At 44.7% G+C, this 20,187-nt stretch overlaps 1 protein-coding gene and 1 pseudogene across 1 annotated transcript in view; one reads left to right on the forward strand and one right to left on the reverse strand.

Moving 5' to 3' along the window:
- Positions 1–6,367: 6,367 nt before the first annotated feature.
- On the reverse strand, positions 6,368–7,521 carry LOC140711196 (uncharacterized; annotated as a pseudogene).
- An 8,560-nt stretch (positions 7,522–16,081) lies between these two features.
- LOC140711197 (SH3 domain and tetratricopeptide repeat-containing protein 1-like) overlaps positions 16,082–20,187 on the forward strand; it is a 44,464-nt gene continuing 40,358 nt past the window's right edge. The window contains 1 exon segment of the mRNA XM_073014103.1: positions 16,082–16,620. The gene's annotated coding sequence lies outside the window, so the exon portion shown is untranslated.

A 20,187-nucleotide genomic window follows, 5' to 3' on the forward strand; every position in this document is an offset into this window, starting at 1 on the left:
AACTTGTACCAAAAAAAGGTCATGGTCACTGTTTGGTGGTCAGCTGCCGGTCTTCTGATCCACTACACTTTTTGAATCCTGGTGAAATCATTACATCTGAGAAGTATGCCACGCCATTCGATGAGGTGCACGGAAAACTGCAGCACCTGGAGCTGGCACTGGTCAACAGGAAGGGCCCAGTTCTCCACAACGCATGACCACATGTCATACAACCAGGACTTCAAAAGTTGAATAAACTGGGCTATGAAGTTTTGCCTCATCTGCCATATTCATCTGACCTCTCGCCAACCAACTACCACTTCTTTAAGCATCTTGACAACTTTTTGCAGGGAAAACACTTACACATCCAGCAGGATGCGGAAAATGCTTTCCAAGAGTTCGTCGAACCCTGAAAGCATGGAATAAACAAGTTTATTTCTCATTGGCAAAAATGTGTTCAATGTAATGGTTTCTTTTCTTTTCTTTTTTTTTTTTAAGACAGTCTCACTCTGTCGCCTAGGCCAGAGTGCAAAGGTGCAATCTCGGCTCACTCTACCCTCCGCCTCCTGGGTTCAAGAGATTCTCCTGCCTCAGCCTCTTGAGTAGCTGGGATTACAGGCACATGCCACCACACCCGGCTACTTTTTATACTTTTAGTAGAGATGGTATTTCACCATGTTGGTCAGGCTGGTCTCAAACTCCTGACATCCTGATTCACCTGCCGCAGCCTCCCAAAGTGCTGGGATTACAGGCGTAAGCCACTGTGCCCAGTCCATTGCAATGGATTCTATTTTGATTAATAAAGATGTGTTGCAGCCTAGTTATAAAAATTTAAAATTCATGGTCCAAAACCACAATTACTTTGACACCAACCTAATAATAGAAGAATTAAAAGAGGCCTTTACATTAGAGAGCCCATGGATGATAAAATAATAAAGAATATTACAATTTCCATAAGTCACAAACTTGGTAACTTAGACCAACTGGATGAATTAAAAGACACAATCTATTAATACTAAAACATAGGAGAAATAGGTAATCTGAATATATTGATATCTATTTTAAAAATGGAATCAATACCTAATAACCTTACAGAAAACCTATATATTCCAAAAATCTGATATTCTGTCATGTTATTCTAACTGGTGGGATTCGGGGATTTCCATTTTGATAAGAACATAGGTGAGTTGCACACACTTACTTTTAGTGCTCACTGGTCAGGAAACCTATGTCCACTATAGGATACTGCAGAGTGATGCGTTTTGGAGAATTTAGGCAAGATAATATGATTTTCAGAGTTAAAGGAAGACAACCTGTTTTATGCACAGTAATTCTTCATAATATCACAGGGGATACCATATTTAAACTTTGGGGTATCCCCAGGTATAATTCTTATTTGAGCCACATGTGAATTTCAGACACGGAGGCTGCCCAACTTTGGTGGCTTTCAGCAGATGTGGAAGTTAATTCACAACCTACTTTGTGGAGGCATAAAATTCAGTGAGCACTCACTTAACCTTTTACTTTAAATATTATTTTTGTAAACTTTGCATTTCCAATTAGGTGAAATTTTAAACCTGTTTCAGTTCTTATCCACCTTTTTTTTTTTTTTTTTTTTTTTTTTTTTTTTTTTTTTTTTTCCCTGAGACGGAGTCTTGCCCTGTAACCCAGGCTGGAGTGCAGTGGCATGGTCTTGACTCACTTAAATCTCCGCCTCCCAGGTTCAAGCAATTCTCCTGCCTCAGCCTCCCAAGTAGCTGGGATTACAGGTGACCACCACCACGCCTGGCTAATTTTTGTATTTTTAGTAGAGATGTGGCTTCCCCATGTTGGTCAGGCTGGTCTTGAACCCCTGACCTTGTGATCTGCCCACCTCGGCCTCCCAGAGTGATCGGATTACAGGCCTGAGCCACTGTGCCTGGCCTCTCCACTCTTTTTAAACGGAGGGGAGTAAGGGTTGCTTTAAGTTAGGAGGGACTCCTGCGTACCCAACCCATTTGTATAAATTTCTTCCTTCAGAGTTCTTCCAATCAGCATCACCATTGTTAAAGGCCTCCCACATGGTAATAATTGTGCTACAGGGTTTTATGAACATGAAGTTTATGTTTGGCTGAATTAACCTTCTTCCTGTCGCACAAGGGGGGCATAGGTGTTTTCACTAATTATGAAGCGGGTTCACTGTGCAATGGCTACCAACTTTTCTGAGTACAGTGAGACCAAACACATTCATACATAAATTCCATGAAGTGAATTTATTACTTACAAATAGCAAACAAAAGACAACAGAAGCCTAGGATTCAATATGAACCACTACCACAAGATCAGGAAGGCTACCCAGAGAAGATGGATGGAGTTTTGACTGTAAACCCTTCACTTGCACTACAACTGAGGGACCCCAGAAAGCAGCCCACCTTGGGTTTTCTCCCACGATGTGGTTGCTGGACACAAGCGTTAAAGGCAGTTCTGTTTCGAGCAGGGACTCTAATAGAGCCTGAGCTGTTCTGGTTAATGTCACCTGATTATCAGGATATTGCTTTCCCAGCATATCATACAGTTATCTTGAGAATTACCAGTAGGAAAGGGAGCAAAATGGCCCTGCACCCTTCAAACTGAAGGATCAGAATATTTGCTGTGAAAGAAGCCCAGACAGTAACAACAGAGTGTTCTTGTGAGTCATCTATTAGTTCTCTTGACCAGAGCGTGGCACCTGACTGCTTTTCTCTTTCCTTTCAATGGAAACTGTTTCGGAATATTTTGAATATTTTGAATTTCTACATCTACAGAGTTGAGGCACACGATCGCTGGCAGTGTAGACTCTCTGTATAGTTACAGGAAAGAGTTCAGGAGCCCATCAAGCCACATTGGAGGAGACCACCTAATCCTCCAGAGACTGTCACTCCATCTTCCTAGTGTTAGCTCCACATGCAGTAAGGCCATTATGTCTAAGGCCGGCAAGACTTTCAGTCCGAAGATTCGACTTTTGACATGCTGATAAGCAGCAGTGATAAGAAAAGCCCACACATTGGCTAGGAATTTTTCAATGCAAGCAGCTGAGATGCTTCTTCATATGCTTCGATAGGGGCTAATATCAAACTCTTTCTTCCCATTTTCATTACTCATCAGTGACTGAACCATGAGGCACCATGGATGTACTCCTCATCAGGAGGGTGTATGGGACAGCGGCAAGGGGAGAAGCAGCACAAGAAACAAACAAGGCCACTACTTCTGCCTACATAATAACTATTGTCTTGGAGTGTACAATAATTAATAATGTTTACATGGCTGCTCTTAGCATACAGAGATGGTGACCAGAGTAGATGCAGGGACCACAGAGATACAGCCTGATTCTTGCTAATTAGGACATAAGTGTCGGCTTATGTGCTGTGCTTCTGTGCATTAATAAGCCAGGACCTCAAAACTGCCTGCTAAGCACAGGCCAAATGTCATGCTGGGGTGCAATTAAACATTCATGTCCAGGAGATGAGAGCATTTTAGTGTGGGAGAAGATGACAACACCTGAAGAAAACAAAACGCTGTGCAGACCAAACGGAAGGCCCATCATCAGCTCACGGTTCTGACTCAGGTGACTGCTGATGTGTTATGGAACCATCAGCCAACAGCAGGTAGGTCAAGTTGAGCAGGTGTCCTTCATGAGGGCTGGTCCATTCCATTTGTGTTGTCAATTGTTTCAATAGCGTCTCATGCACCCCACTGGTGAGGAAGGAATTTGCGCCCTACTTTTACTGGCACCGTTAAACACATAACATCTCTTACTAAACAGAAAAACCAGACATCAGTTATTAATTACATATAGAAGGATGGTGTAAGTTCCCACAGCCCCAAACAGGGATTAACTTGGGAGCAGAGAGTGGTATCACATTAAAAAAGTGAGGATTTTCCTTTTTTTTTTTTTTTTTTTTTTTGAGACAGAATCTCGCTCTATCACCCTTGCTGGAGTGCAGTGGTGTGATCTCGGCTCACTGCAAGCTCTGTCTCCCGGGTTCATGCCCTTCTCCTGCCTCAGCCTCCCTAGAAACTGGGACTACAGGCACGCACCACCACGCGTGGCTAATTTTTTGTATTTTTAGTAGCGACGGGGTTTCACCGTTTTAGCCAGGATGGTCTCGATCTCCTGACCTCGTGATTCACTCGCCTCAGTCTCCCTAAGTGCTGGGATTACTGCCGTGAGCCACCACGCCCGGCCGAAGATGTTCCTTTGTTCCTACAGGAGTATGTGATTGGTTTGTCTGTTGGCTGGTAGGGAACTGAATCATGAGACACTGACTGGTAAGACTGTAATACTCTAAAATACAATATATAAACCATCATACCATAATGGTGTAATACGATCTACTACAATACCAAAGGCATCGATGAAAAGCCCAATGTTATCATATGTGACTGAGAGACTGAATGCTTCCTCCCTCAGATTGGTTACAATGTATCGTCCTATGACAGTCCACTCTCCTTCATTCAAAGTGAACGATCCAAATAACAGACAGAAATAATAAAGAATAAAGGGCAACAGATGCAAAGAACTCACGAGATGATACTCTATGGTAAACTTTATGTACTTAGGAATTAATACCAACTCATTATTAGCAAAAAATAAACATCTTTACATCAAGAGTAGTTTTTCCTTTAACAAGGAAAGGTGGAATCTGTATAATGAACAAGGGATAATCAAAATTTTCCAAATGAGGCTAGTAAGGCTATCCCAACAATTGCCAATCATTATTCACTGGTCCATTAATCACAGGGCAATACATACAAATGAAACTTACCTGGCCAGGTGTGGTGGCTCATGCCTGTAATCCCAGCATGTTGGGTGGCCGAGGAGGGCAAATCATGAGGTCAGGAGTTCAAGACCAGCCTAGCCAACATGGCGAAACCCTGTCTCCACTAAAAATACAAAGAATTAGCTGGACGTAGTGGTGGGCGCTTGTAGTCCCAGGTACTCAGGAGGCTGAGACAGGAGAATCGCTTAAACCCAGGAGGTGGAGGTTGCAGTGAGCTGAGATCGCACCACTGCACTCCAACCTGGGCAACAGAGTGAGACTCCATCTCAAAAAAAGTTAATAATGAAAGAAAAAAATTAAACTTACCTCCATGTTAGAAAAACATCAAAATTCAACCATGAATCCAGCACATTATCAAATCAATAGACAAGAATTCTACCAACAAACAATATCATTATCTATGAAACTCAAGTACTACTGCTTAAAGAGCATTTACAGAACTCTCACCTCAAGGGTTCCCTGCAAAACAAGGTGAAATACATACTCAAGACTCTTTAAGAATGAGCCACGGAAAAAACAATATACTTGTAACTTGTGTAACATTTCATACATTTTTTCAAGCACTACTCGATAACTAATTTGCATCAGGCTTTCCAAATTAGAAAAGCTTCACTTATAGAACTTCTTTCCTGTGGGAGTTTTCACATGACGTTTCAATTAAATGTGAAAACTGAAAATATTCTTGCAGTTTCTAAACTATTAGAGTCTTAATCCTGTGTACGTTCTTGTATTTACAAGGTCCAGCCAGCTACAGTGTGCATTTTCATAGGTCCTTGAGTGGGTATGAGAGAAATGAAACATTCCCACATTCTGGACATTCATAGGGTTTTTCTCAGGAATGAGCTGGTGTCTTCATATGGAACTAACACAACTGAAGGCCTTACCACAAATTTAGATTCAAAAGGCTTTTCTCCAGTCTGAGGCCTCCCAAATCTTCAAAAACAGGAAAATCTGAAGGCTTGGCCACATTTCCTACATTCTTAAGGTTCCTCTGCAGTGTGAGCCTTTTCATGTTTATGAGGGAATGGGAAAGAGTAAATGTTTTACCACATTTCTTACATTCAAGGGGCTTTATTTATTTGTTTGTTTATTTTGAGATGGATTCTCACTCTGTCGCCAGGCTGGAGTGCAGTGGCACAGTCTCGGCTCACTGAAACCTCCGCCTCCTGAGTTCAAGTGATTCTCCTGCCTCAGCCTCCTGAGTAGCTGGGATTACAACCATATGCTACCACATGCAGCTGCTTTTTGTATTTTTAGTAGAGACGAGGTTTCACCATGTTGTCCAGGATGGTTTCGATCTCCTGACCTCGTGATCCGCATGCACAGGGCTTTCCCCCAACCCCCCATTGCTTTTTATGTCCTTGAAAAAGAACTAAGACAACTGAAATGTGCCACCATGCCCAGCTAATTATTTTTATTTATTTGTTTTGAGACGGAGTCTTGCTCTGTCGCCCAAGCTGGTGTGCACTGGTGCGATCTCGGCTCACTGCAAGCTCTGCCTCCTAGGTTCACGCCATTCTCCTGCCTCAGTCTCCCGAGTAACTGGTGTTAGCCACCGTGCCCGGCATTATTTTATTTTTTCTAGAGACAGGGTTTCACCTTGATGCCCAGGTTGTTTCACGCTGTTTTAATCCGGGCTGGTTATGAACTCCTGGGCTCAAGCAATACACACTCCTTGGCCTCCCAAAGTGCTGGGATTATAGGCTGAGTCACTACACCCAGCCTCTATATCATGACTTCTTTCATGGCGAGTAAGATGACTGGAACGAATGTAGGCTTTACCGCATCTCTTACATTCATAGGGTTTTTCTCCAGTATGAATTCTTTCGTGGAGGTGAAGGGAACTGGGACGACTGAAGGCTTGGTCACATTGTTTACATTCATAGGCTTTCTCTCCCATATGAGTGCTTCTATGGTTACAAAGGGAACTCAAATGACTAAAGGCTTTGCCACATTGTTTACATTCATAAGGTCTCTCTCCAGTATGAATGCTTCCATGGTCACGAAGGGAAGTGGAACAGCTGAAGGCTTTATCACATTTGGTACATTTATAGGGTCTTTCTCCTGTGTGAGTCCTTTCACGCGTCTTAAAAGAACAAGAAAATCAGAATGTTTTTCCACATTCCTTACATTCGTAGGGTTTCTCTCTAGTGTGAGTTCGTTCATGTATTAGACAAGAACCGGAAACAGTGAACGCTTTACCACATTGTTTACATTTATAGGGTTTTTCTCCTGTGTGAGTTCTCTGATGTCTTTCAAATGAATTGAGAAAATAAAAAGCTTTCCCACATATCGTACATTTATAATTAGATTTCCACTGTGCATTATCTTGTGTCTTCTAACACCTGGAACAGAAACGAAGAGTTTCCCACACTGTTCACGTTTATATTGCTTCTCTCCATATGGTTTGTATCCTGAGTGAGCTAAGATGTGCCTGTTAAGGAGGGAATGACGTACAAAGACTTTTCCACAAATACTTCATTCACATTGTTTTAATCCAGCAGAAATGTTCTCATTCAGATCAAGCATTGGAATTTGGCTGACAACTGTCCATACTGACTACCGTCTTTGTTTTCACACAGTCTCTGTATCATATGATTTCTGTAAAAAAAATGTAAAGCATATAATTATTGCTTGGTTTAATAACTTTCTACTTACTAATAGGTCTTGGACTTACACTGCTACCAATACCAAGGAAAATGCTTTTTTTTTTTTTTTTTTTTTTTTGCCATGACTGAATTATTGGAAAGTAAATGGGTTACTACTGAAAACACAGCTACCACCTGCATGGCTATGTCCAAATTAGTAACATTCATGTACACAGTTTTGTAGTACTATTTTCAAGTAAACTGTTTTCCAAACACTGACTGCTACACTGAAGTACATTGCATTTTGGGTGAAATTTTTCTAAAAAGAAATAAATTTCAAGTGACTCTCATTTGTTTTGATCGCTTGCTTTTAAGTTCATGACAAGCTAAGATTCCTTCAGAGGACTTTATTTCCTCTTCTCCGTGCAAATTATCTTATATCTTTCCAAGGTTTTTCGAAGTGATCTTCAATATTCTGGTCTTTCCGTTTGTTTCCTAAAATACAGACCCACAAAATTATCATGAATTATTACAAACTATAGAAACATTACTAGATTTAATGTTCATTGTACACAGTGCCCATGCCTGATTTCTTCACCAAATCATTCCCTTGCGCCATTCCAAATCACAAATAGCACTGATGATAGGGAAATACTTCTGTAATTAAGTGAAATGTTTTGTCATTCTCAGCTACAGAAACCAGGTTCCTGCAGGTTTCCTGCATCACTTCTCTGCAGAGATTCTTCTGAGAAGAATCTAGCAAAGCCCATTCCTCCTGGGTACAGTTCACAGCCACATCCTCAAAAGCCATGGAGTCCTAGAACATTCCACACATGTGGATAGAAGGATGGGTGAGACTGACAGCACTGGGAATCTGTACTCAATCCATAAGCTGTTTACATGATTCTAAAATTTCCAAGCATTTATTTTGTGCCTTGATTGTCAGAACTCTTACTCTGTTCACACATACTCCCTCCCACACAGCAGTACGAATGCTAGAATCGAACTATTCAAAAAGGCAACAGCAAAGTAGAAACACCCATCTTATTAGAGAATCCAGGGAGTAAGATGTGCTGCTAGGAGTTACCTTTTAACTTCACTTTGTACAATTCTAGTATCTGTCATAATAAAGTCCTACTTGATGTGCATAAGGGAGTTAATATTATCAGTCCTGAGACTACTTATTCTTAAAAACGTCTGCTCGCAAAGTTCCATCTTTGTATTAGTAACTTACATTTTGAAAGGGATTCCACCAACCCTAATAAGAATGACTCACTGCATGTAAATGGCTTATGCAATGTATTTGCCAAAACTTTTTCTGCTGAACGTCTATTATTTTGTGTCACTGCAGTGGTGCTTAGGGAACCAGACACCAAAACACTGTCTGAACACTAAGTGTTCAATGAGTTTCCCTGGTAGACAATATTTTACACGTGCTGTCACTTGTTAACTGGGGAGTTGAGCCCATTCCATGTGATTACACCAAGACAGAGTAGGCTCATTAAATTTAATTGAGTAGTAAATAAAACCAATAATTGATATTTGACAATACTAATAGAACAATTTAAAAAATTTCTATTGCACAATGTGAAGGCAGAAAAGAATAAGAGGAAATACGACACACGTTTTTTAAAATGACATTAATGTCATCACTTCCAGATGCTATTCCTATGAAATCACATAAATTCCCAAATCAGGTTGTTTTTAGGCAAGAAAAAGTACTTTTTCATACGTAGTAAAAATGACAAATGTCTAATGATTTTTAGTCATCTAAAAAAAGAGTGATGGCTTGTCTAACATACTTCTAAGATTTTCAGATGAAAATATTCAGGACAGCACAGTATTAGCAGAGAGATGAGCAAGCAGACCAAGGGAAAAGAAAGTCTTAATGACCCAGCATTTATATGGAGAGTTGAGGAATGATAGAGTAGGCACTGTAGAATAGAAAAAGAAATCACATGCACTTTAAAATATGAGGCAAACCAGGCTGGCATCTACTTGGGAAAATGCATTGCATTCTTCTCTATTCCGTGAGCCATAATCAACTTATTATACATTCAAATATGAGAGATAAAACCAGAACACTTTCAGAAGTTACAGGAAGATTTTTTTTATGAAGGATTAGGCAGAATTTCTTTTATGTAAGAAAAAAGTGATGAAGGAACAGACAAACTCAAACATATTAAAATTTAGGGAATAAAAAGAAAATACAATGGGCAGGGCATGGTGGCTCATGCCTGTAATCCCAGCAGCTTGGGAGGCTGAGGAGGGCGATCACCTGAGGTCAGGAGGTTGAGATCAGCCTGGCCAACTTATCAAAACCCTGTCTTTCTGTTGTTTGTTTGTTTGTTTGTTTGTTTGTTTGGTTTTTTGCGACGGAGTCTCCCATTGTCGCTTGGGCTGGGGTGCAATGGCAAGATCTTGGCTCACTGCAACCTCCACCTCCCCGATTCAAGCAATTCTCTTGCCTCAGCCTCCCGAGTAGCTGGGATTACAGGTGCCTGCCACCAGGCTCAGCTAATTTTTTTGTATATTTTGTAGAGACAGGGTTTCACCATGTTGGTCAGGCTGCTCTGGAACTCCTGACCTCATGATCGGCCCACCTTGGTCTCCCAAAGGGCTGGGATTACAGACCTGAGCCACTGTGTCAGGCCTAAAACCCCCTGTTTACTAAAAATACAAAAATTAGCTGGGTGTGGTAGTGGGTGCCTATAATCCCAGTTACTTGGGAAGCTGACATAGGAGAATCACTTGAACCCGGGAGGCGGCGGTTGCAGTAAGCAGAGATGGCGCCACTGCACTTCAGCCGGGCTACAGAGCAAGACAGTGTCTCCAAAAACAAAACAAAACAAAACAAAACAAAACAAAACAAAACAAAACAAAACAAAACAAAACCCTCGAATATCCAGATAAGAGGATACAGATGTGTCCACTGTCATAAATTCTTCACCATGCTACAAGAAGGAAACTGACATTTTGGTGAATCTTTGTAAATCATCAATTTATCTATCACACTTTTATTTCACCAGTAACGTTGATAAAGCTAAGTCCTACAATTCCATTTGAAATTACCCTTAAAAAGAACACACCTTTAAAACTTACTACACTCACTCTGGGGAAGAAATAAATATGAATTTTTAGCAAATAAAATACACCATTTTACCTTGCCTCTTTGGAAATAGTATGTTTATCTTTCAAGCTGTACTGATAAAATGTATCTTACAGCCAATGAAAAACTGGAACACAAATAAGCAGACAAGCCTTTTCAAGGTAACAAACTCAGGGAGAGGCAGTGCTGACTCCAACACAGACCTTTGTAAGTGTCACGGCAGGCCATTCTGTCCCTCGGGACACCCATCCTGTTCAGTAAAGTGCTCAGTGATCACCCAGGAGGCACTGGCACTGCTCTTTGTCCTCCTGTGCGCCTTCAGTGCATTTTAATGTTCAGGTTCTTGCACATCCTCTCTGGGGTGGGTTTTCCTTGTCCTTTGGGACAGTTTTTCTCTCTTCACAAGTCTGAGACAATCTAGAGAGCAGAAATCATTTCTACCTTTTCCTCTCAATATCAGTATCCCATTGGCAGACCATCATTGTGTCTCCAAGGAATAAAAGCTCTGGCTGGAGGAACAGTTTTAATGACCTAACTTTAATGACATTACGTTGAATTGTCCATTCATTTTAATGTCCTAAAATTTTAATAATCCTAAGGGGTCATCATTTTAGATAAAACTATACCAAGAGATTCCTCTAAGGCCAAGAGCATCCAGCTGCTCCCCTGAGCGACTCTACCCCCTACCTCAGGCTGTCCTTGGCGATGAGATGACCCCGGGGCTGATAGTCACTAGACCCTCCAATAGACATGGCCACTGTGGGTATCCTGGGTCATCCCCAGACAGTTTTAAAATTCCAGGACTAGGGAAAGACAGGAGGGTGGCTGAGGACACAAAACCCTGTAAAGTTTTCACGGAGGGACCTCAACCTAAAGACATTTTGGTAATATGTACACTTAGGAAAGATGAAAAGAAGGGAGGCACAAATATTTCTTTTACAGTAGAGTGTCAGATGATTTATTCTCCACTTTCCTCTCATGTAAAATGCTTAGAAACAGAAAAATATTTTGGCCAAGGTGGCCCACGCCTGTATTCCCAGCACTTTAGGAGGCTGAGGAGGGAGATCAATTAAGGTCAAGAGTTCAAAACCAACCTAGCCAACATGGCAAAACCCTGTCTCTACTAAAAATACAAAAATTAGCTGGACGTGGTAGTGGGTGCCTATAAGCCCAGCTACTTGGGAGGCTGAGGCAGGAGAATCGCTTGAACCCGGGAGTCAGAGGTTACAGTGATCTGAGACTGCACCATTGGACTCCAGCCTGGCGACAGGGCGAGACTCCGTCTCAAAAAAAAAAAAAAAATATATATATATATATATATATATATAAAATATACATTTAAAACTATTACATGTAGATAGTATTTGAAGTCATGGGACTGACTGTAGGTAGAAACAAGAGAAGGCAAGGAAGTTTTTATATTTATATATAATTATATAAAATTAATATACATAATTATAATATATAAATATATCATATAGACTGGGCACAGTGGCTTACACCTGTCGTTCCAGCAATTTGGGAGGCCGAGATAGGCAGATCACCTGAGGTCAGGAGTTTGAGACTAGCCTGAGAACATGGAGAAACCCCATCTCTACTAAAGATACAAAAATTAGCCAGGTGTGGTGGTGCGTGCCTGTAATCCCAGCTACTCAGGAGACTGAGGCAGGAAAATCACTTGAACCCCAGAGGTGGAGGTTACAGTGAGCCTAGATTGCGTCATTGCACTCCAGTCTGGGTGACAAGGGTTAAACTCCGTCTCAAAATAAATAAATAAATAAATAAATAAAGCAAGAAATATGTATTTATGTCTAAATATATAATTACAATACATAAATGTGTATATAAATATACATTTATTATAAATTTATTAATATATGAAATATGTTTATTTCTGAGATAGGGTCTGGCTCTGTCACCCAGGCTGGAGTGCAGTGGCACTATCATAGCTCATTGGAGCCTTGAACAGATGGCTCAAGGGATCCTCCCACGTCAGCCTCCTGAGTGGCTAGGATTGGATGCACACACCACCATGCCTAGCTAATTTTATCATTTTTTGTGGAGACAGGGTCTTCCTTTTTTGCCTAAGCTGGGCTTGAACTCCTGGGCTCAAGTGATCTTCCTGCCTCAGGCTTCCAATGTGTTAGACGTGGGCCACTGCATCTGGTCTAATGCATTTTTAAATTGCGAGTTCATATTATTTGATATTTTTAAGTACTGAATGTGTTGAACAATCAACTTGCAGAATTCCTGAACAATGGATGGTCAGCTCTCATGTCCTGGTTCAAATCGCCCCAGCACACCACGGCTAGAAACCTTTCAGCCAACTTCCAATTATGTCTCCCGGGGCAAGACAATGTCACTTGGCCGATCCCCACTAAGAGGGACTCTGGAAAGGCAAGAAACTATTCTGTTCTCTATAATGGAACCTCACCAGGGAGAAGGCAGCTGGGAGGGCCAGCTGGGCCCTTCAACCAGAAGCTTCCACCATCGACCCACTGCCCTAGAACTACACCGTGCTGGGCATTTGGGACACTGTTATGAGCAAAAGTTTCCACTTTTCTTCTCATGGGACCTTCATGCTAGTGGCAAGAGACAATTTTTTTTTTTTTTTTTTTGAGACAGAGTTTTGTTCTTGTCACTCAGGCTGGAGTGCAATGGTGTCATCTCGGCTCACTGCAACCTCTGCCTTCTGGATTCAAGCAATTCTCCTGCCTCAGCCTTCCGAGTAGCTGGGATTACAGGATTGCACCACCACGTCTAGCTAATTTTTGTATTTTTAGTAGAGATGGGGTTTCACCATGTTGGCCCGGCTGGTCTGGAACTCCTGAGCCACTGCACCCAGTCAAGAGGGAGATTTTCAATCAATAAGTAGAATTATGATGAATGCCAGAAAGAAGAATGTGTGTGATGGGGAGGGGACCTAAGTTATTGTCTCACATTTTAACACTTTCGTAGGCAAAAACTAACAACTGAGAAGCTTAAAACAACACACACCTTTAAGCCAATTTTGGCAAGCTAGTAGTTGAGCATATTTTAGCGGATCCTGTGTTTGGGATCTCAGCCAAGCAGCTGGGCTGCATCCTCATCTGAGGCTCCACCAGGGCAGAATCCATTTCCAGGCCCGCTGAGGTTACTGGCAGAATTCATTTCCTCAGACCCGCTTGGCAAGGGCCCAGCTTTTTGCTTCCTTGCCTACGGGGCCCCTCCAAAGGTCCTTTCTCAGCACAGCATCTCCTTCCTGGAGCGCCTGCAGGTGGAACCTTCCTTTCTAGTGTGCGAAGGTGATGCACTGTGACAGTGACATCCCATTGCTTTTGCCAGGCTCTATGGGTTAGAAGCCAGTCACCGGTTTGCTCGTACCCAAGGTCAGGAAGACTATGCAATGGCATAGGTTATTGGGGGGTCAGTCACTTTAGGGTGTGGCTGCCACCACTGAACTTGGTGAGAATTTAAGGGTTGGTAGGAGCTGGCCAGGTACAGGGGTGAGGGTGTGTCAGGCAGGGGTGAGGGCATGGAGGGGGATGCAGAGGCCTGCACCCTGGAATGTCCTTTCACTCCCTGAGGTTTTGTTCTCCTGATCCCTGAGTACATCCCAGAACACAGTGGGGCCCTAGCAGGGGAGAGGTAGGGAAGCATGTGTTGTTCATCTGGGGAGCTTGTTAGGCAAATCAGATTAGGGGCCAGGCTTTCAGTGGTGGGTGTGAGCGTGGGAGTGATGAGTGTACAGGTGTCTGTGGGAATAAGCGATGGGGATGGGGTTAGCCCCAGCCACCATGAAGACCTTAACTGTGCATCCACCCATCCCAGCAGCATCCCTGAGTGAGTGCCTTCATGGTGAAGGTCCTGCTTTGCACATAGAAGTGAATCAGAGTGGGACACTGCCTTGCCTTAGAGATGTCACACTTCTCCTTCTTCTTCGTTTTTTGTATTTTTGTTTGTTTGTTTGTTTTTGTTTTTTTTTGTGTGTGTGTGTTTTTTTTTTTTTTTTTTTTTTTTTTTTTTTTTTTTTTTTAAGCTTACAACAGAGTCTCACTCTGTTGCCCAGCCTGGAATGCAGTGGTGTGATGTTGGCTCACTGCAACCACTGCCTCCCAGGTTCTAGCAATTTTCCTGCCTCAGCCTCCTGGGTAGGGGAGCTGGGACGATGGGCACGCATTACCATGCCTGGCTAATTGTTGTATTTTAGTTTCACTGTATTGACCAGGCTGGTCCCAGTCTCCTGGCCTCAACCGATCTGCCCGCCACAGCCTCCCAAAGCGCTGTGACTATACGCGTAAGCCACCACACTGGGCGAGAGGTCACACTCCATGCCAAGTGGGTGGCAGCGACTCAGACAGCACCCCAGCTGGTGCTGGGAGTGAGGGGTGCTCAGTGTCCTAGGAAGGCAGAGGGCTGCATGAGAGGTTCAGGGAGGAAGGACTGGAGGAGGATTTGAGATTTTCACCTGAGCAGCTGGGTGGATGGAGGGGCTGTTTACAGAGAATCACAAGAATGTGGATGAGCAGGTTAGGGCACTAATAAAGCACTCTGTTTTGGAAAATTTGAGATGCTTCCCTCTGTCCAGCTGGGGCTTTGGGAAGGGTCAGGGCTGGGCATCTGACTGGGATGGATGTCTCTGGCTGGCAGCAGAGCATGTGGATGGTTTGTGAAGCCCGGAAGGGCATGAGATTTCCTGTGGCAGTGCGCACTGCAAATGGAAGGGCATTTGGCCTGAGCCCAGACATATACAAGTTGGGCAGAGCAGCTACGGAAGTACAGAAAAACCAACGGTGTGGGGGCACATGAAACAGGAATCTCAAATAAGATGAGGAAAGAGGTTTTAAAGACGATCAGGGCTGGGGACAGTGGTTCATGCCTGTAATCCCAACACTTTGGGAGGATGAGACGAGAGGATAGCTTGAGGCCAGGAGTTTGAGACCACCCTGGGCAACATAGGGAGATCCCATTTCTATAAATAAATAAATACCATTGGTACTTGGCATTTCGGGTGGGGAACAGCAAACACATGAAAGCTCTGAGGCAGGAAAGGGAAGTGATTAGTGCTCGCTCCTGGTTCCTTTATCAGACCTTAAAGAGATGCAGAGACATTTCAGGTACTCCTTAGCCGAGCTCCTTCAGGGAAGGCCTAAGTTCACTTCTACTTCCCATCTATTAATTTTTTTTTTTTTTTTTTTTTTTTTTTGGAGACAGAGTCTCACTCTGTGGCCCAGGCTGGAGCACATGCAGTGGCACGATCTAAGCTCACTGCAACCTCCACCTCCCGGGTTCAAACGATTCTCCTGCCTCAGCTTTCCCAGTAGCGGGACCACAGGTACACGCCACCACGATCGGCTAAGTTTTTGTATTTTTAGCAGAGGTGGGGTTTCATCTTGTTGGCCAGGCTGGTTTCGAACTCCTGGCCTCAAGTGATCCACCTGCCTCCGCCCCACAAAGTACTGGGATTCCAGGCGCGAGCCACAGCGCCCGGACCTTCTTCAGTCCTAACGCCCACCATACGTGCTTCCAAATGTTTGCTGAATGGCAAGGTGAACGAGTGAATGGGACTATGTGACTTCCGGCAGCAGGCAATCCTATTCCTTGGACCTCTGTTTCACTTTTTGTAAAGCAAGCCTGTCTCTCGCTCTCTGCCCTAAAAGCCTGAGTTCTGGGCTTGAGATGAGCGCGTCCTGTAGACCAGACTGCAGGTGGACGCTGAGCTGGGTCTTCTAGAAGGCCAGGATCCGGTCAGCTCTTGGGTCCAGTCCTCCCGCGGGACTCGGTATGCCCAGTACCAGCGCCTTCCCGCCCAACCTCCATTTGTTCCCCCAGGCCCCGCCCTCTCCGTGCAGCTCGCTCTCCATTGGCCGGGGGGCGGGCCCTGGGCGCCTGCCTCCGCTGGGAGTGGGGCGGCGGGCGGGGCGGCGGGCGGCAGGCGGGGCCCTGTGCACCTGCACGGTGTGTGTCCAGGCCGCAGCCCCGCGCCAGCTGCAGCTCCTTGCTCCGAGCCGGATCCTGAGCGGAGAACACGCGCTGAAGCGGCAGCGGCGGCCCCGCCCCGGGACTCCATTGTTGAGGCTGCCTCCGCTCTGTAGGCTACTCAGCTGCGCTCCAGTCGGCCCAGGCGCCGCGGCGAGGAGCAGGCGCTGTGAGCCGGTGGCCTGAGGTGAGACCGGGCGACGGGGTCTCCGGACCGGGCGGGGGTCTCTGCCCCGGGCGTGGCGGCTTCGAGTTGGATTCCGCAGGGTCCGAAGTCAGGATGCGAGGTCCTTGCGCCTGGGCTTTGTCTCGGCGTCGGGTGGCACCGGGGGCTTCGCGCCTACTGCGATACCGCGTGGGCCTGCGCGGGGGTCCCGGTCGCCCTGCGGGTGGGGGCCGGTCCCCACTGCTCCCCGGCTCCCCGCGTCTGCCGCGGAAGGGGCTGCATGGACCCGGGCGCTGGCTTCTGAGCCGAGATGGCGTCACTGCACTCCAGCGTGGGCGACCGAGTGAAACTCCGTCTCGGAAAAAAAAAACTTGGTAAAGTGTTTTACCCAGCCTAGGTATGTGTGGTAGAGCCGAATGAAAGCTTAGAAAAAGACGACTTGAGAACTAGCCCAGCAGAGGAATCAGGTGGGATGTGTTGTTACTGAGTAAGTGAAATTTGCACCTGTTTTCTCCCAGGCCTCGTTGAGTTGTGTACAACAGAGAGCTCAGGTGTTGGGGGCAGTTGACCGGTTGAAGAATGCATTGCTATTATGGGAGGAACATTGGGCTTTGAAAAAGCAGAACTGGATCCACGTTCTTGCCTGGTAACTCTAAGTATCATCTAGTTTGTAAAGGGGAATGCAGTTCACTGAAAAATTCTTATGACAGTGCGGAAAGGATTGGGGTGTCTGCATTGTTTTGTGTAATATAGGTCATATGAACGAGCATTTAGGCTGGAGGGAGGCTTTTCATCTCTATAACTTTACTTTCACAGGACAATTCCATCACGATTTGAAGATTTTGAGTCAAAACTACATTATTCTGCTATGTGTTTCGGGGCAAATGTATACATACAATTTGCTTAAATATTTCAGATGATACAAGAATATATGTGTGGGGTAAAAAGCTGAAATTTGCATTCTCCCTTCTCTAGAAGTAACCATTGTCAATAGTTAAGTCTGTTTTCCAGCTATTTTGTATACTATAAATACACTGTGAACATTTGAGTGTATATAGACCTGTATGTTACACACAGTTTTAGAGATGGAATATTGCTGTGTTGCCCATGCTAGTCTCAAAATCCTGGGCTCAAGTGACCGTCTTGCTTCAACCTCGCAAAGTTTTGGAATAACAGGCATGAGCCACCGCGCCTGGCCTGCATGAGTATATTTACTAATTGCTAAGTTACTCTGTTCAATACGTGGCTATTGAACTCCCCCATGTGCCAAGCATTGTTCTGAATACGTTATATGCACCAATTCACTTAATTTTTAGAGCAGCTCTATTATTGTGGCCCTTTTACAGTGAGGAAACTGTACCACAGAGAGGCTGGGGACGTTGTCTAACATCACACAGCCGGTGGTGTTGGAATTGAGGTTTGAACCCAGACAGCTGGCTTCAGATCTCTTAGCTGTTATCATAGACGGCACACCCAAACCTTAGGGCCCTCCCAAGCCTTGCCTCCGATACGGGCTCGCCTGAGCTCTGCGAGCGCCGTGTATGTGAGGTTTCTTTCCTCTTTAAGAACAGAAGTCTTGGAATTGTCGCAGACCCTGGTAGGACGTCTTGAGGACCAAAAACAGGGATTCTTCAAGCCTGCCCCAAGGGCCAGATCTCTGATTTAGCTACTTGGAAGGTAGATGTGGAAGAGAGTAATTTTACCAGAACAAAAAGTCAGGATGGCTGGGCTGACTTGGCCAGACGCAGTGCCTCATGCCTGTAATCCCAGCACTTTGGGAGGCTGAGGCAGGTGGATCACCTGAGGTCGGGAGTTCAAGAGCAGCCTGGCCAAGAAGTTCAAATTCCGTCTCTACTAAAAATATAAAAATTAGCTGGGCGTGTTGGCGGGTGCCTGTAATCCCAGGTACTTGGGAGGCTGAGGCAGGAGAATTGCTTGAACCCGGGAGGCAGAGGTGGCAGTGAGCTAAGATTATGCCACTGCACTCCAGCTTGGGTGACAGAGCGAGACTCCGTCTCAAAAAACAAGAAGAAGAAGAAGGGGGAAGGGGAATGGCTGGGCTGACTCATAGGGAAGAGGCCCTGCAGCAGCCGTAGGACCTTGGCCACTTGGGTGGAAAAGAAGGAAGGAAGAGCTTCACCCATGGCGGTGACCTGGACTGCAGAAACCACATTAAACAGTCCACATCCTGGAGCCTGGCCACCCCATTTGCTTCTCTTCTCCTTGGGTAGAGGGTGTGGGGAGCTTTCTACCCTGGAGGTTGAGCAGCGCAGCTTCTAACCAGGGTAGGCATTTTTCTGTCCCTGGGAATACAGACAGCATTCTCATAAGCAGGCCAAATCCTCCTGAACAGCTTTTTGTAGGGTGGGGTGGGGTGGGGCAGAGGGTCATTTTGACTCATAGGTGCCTTTTCCACTTTCACTGCTGATAACTGTGTTACAGATGAAAGTTTTGTTTTTGACACTGAAGAGGGCTTAAAAGAGTGAGCTATTATGGCACATCTAAGTCTGCTAAAATAGAACCACGGGGGAGTGTAGGAAAATCTCTTCTAAATTATGGATCATATATGGTGAACGTTAAAAGCCACGTGTACCTAAGTTGAAAAATCAAAACATGTCTTGTATTTGGGTGACCCCGGTAATTCCGGATGCCACTGTGCCTTGTGTAAACCCAGGATGCTGAGGTGTAGGGATCAACAGGCTTTTTCAGGACATCTGTGCTTCTCCCTTGGGGTAAAGTGGGGCAGCAGTAGGAGCGCACAGCTGTTGGGCCCCTAATATTTGTCAGCTGTTTTACATGTGAGATTCCATTTAATGCAATCTTGGAGGTAAAATTATGTTATTGAAGATGAAGATAGAGGCTTAGAGAAGTTAAGAAAATTGTTCAAGATCACGTCATTTGTTTTGTTTTGCTTTGTTTTGTTTTGTTTTGAGACAGAGTTTTGCTCTTCTTGCCCTGGCTGGAGTGCAATGGTGCAATCTCGGCTCACCACAACCTCTGCTTCCCAGGTTCAAGTGATTCTCCTGCCTCAGCCTCCCGAGTAGCTGAGATGACAGGCATGCGCCACGATGCCAGGCTGATTTTGTATTTTTTGTAGGGACGGAGTTTTTCTATATTGGTTAGGCTGGTCTTGAACTCCCAACCTCGGTTAATCTGCCCAACTCGGCCTCCCAAAGTGCTTGAATTACAGGTGCGAGCCACCACGCCTGACCAAGGCCATGTAATTTCTTAAGTGCAAAGATGAAGTACTTGATGAACCCAGAAGTTTCACTTCAAGGCCCTTGATATTTCCATAACACATGGTTCCTTCCCTGGTTGGTGGGAGTGACTGAAGAACTCAAGGAAGCTGTGTTTTGTGGAAAGAGGACCTGAGGGGTGTATGGTCTTTCCAGGCTTGGAATCTGCCATGCTGGGCTTCTGAATTGTATAGCTTGACCATATAGAGAAGCCCCTCATTTAAGACTTATTCTTCGGGGGAAATAAAGGAAAGCCGCCCACATGAGATAGGCAGAGGCGACTTTCTCAGAGCTGCTGTGGCAAGAAAGTCAGCACCAACACTTGCGTGTGGCAGAGACTGACATGCAAGTG

The sequence above is a fragment of the Chlorocebus sabaeus genome, unplaced genomic scaffold (genome assembly GCF_047675955.1).
Source record: "Chlorocebus sabaeus isolate Y175 unplaced genomic scaffold, mChlSab1.0.hap1 unalloc_scaffold_279, whole genome shotgun sequence".
NCBI lineage: Eukaryota > Metazoa > Chordata > Mammalia > Primates > Cercopithecidae > Chlorocebus > Chlorocebus sabaeus.